This window comes from Kryptolebias marmoratus, linkage group LG14 (genome assembly GCF_001649575.2).
Source record: "Kryptolebias marmoratus isolate JLee-2015 linkage group LG14, ASM164957v2, whole genome shotgun sequence".
NCBI lineage: Eukaryota > Metazoa > Chordata > Actinopteri > Cyprinodontiformes > Rivulidae > Kryptolebias > Kryptolebias marmoratus.
The window spans coordinates 2,348,889-2,349,513 of NC_051443.1; positions in this window are offsets into that span (position 1 = coordinate 2,348,889).

Here is a 625-nt window from a genome sequence, read left to right on the forward strand (position 1 = left end):
GCCCGGTGGTCCGTCTCTAGGAAGAAATGTCGGCCCAGCAGGTAGTATCTCAATGATTCGATGGCCCATTTCATTGCTAGACATTCTTTCTCAACTGTTGAATATCTGGTTTCTCTGTCCAAAAGCTTGCGGCTCAGAAACGCCACTGGCTTCATCTCTCCATCCATTTCCTGCAACAAAACTGCCCCAAGACCCACACCCGAAGCATCTGTTTGCAATGTAAAGGACTTTTCAAAATCAGGAGTGTGCAAAACAGAGTCTGTGCAGATAGCATTTTTAAGACCATCAAAAGCTTTACTGCATTCCTCAGTCCACTGGATCTTATTAGGGGAATTACCCTTTGTCAGGTTGTTTAACACAACTGAGCGTTCTGCAAACTTGGGAATAAACTTCCTGTACCATCCGACCAGGCCCAAGAAGCTCCTCACCTTCTTCTTTGTTGTGGGTACAGGGAAAGTGCGAACGGCATCAACTTTTCCCACCTGTGGTCTGATCTTGCCAAACCCAATGATGTAGCCTAGATAGGCCACCTCTGTCTGGGCAATAGCACATTTCTGGGGGTTGATGGTCAGTCCAGCTGCTCTGATGCATCCCAACACTTGCTGTAAATGAAACATGTGCTCCC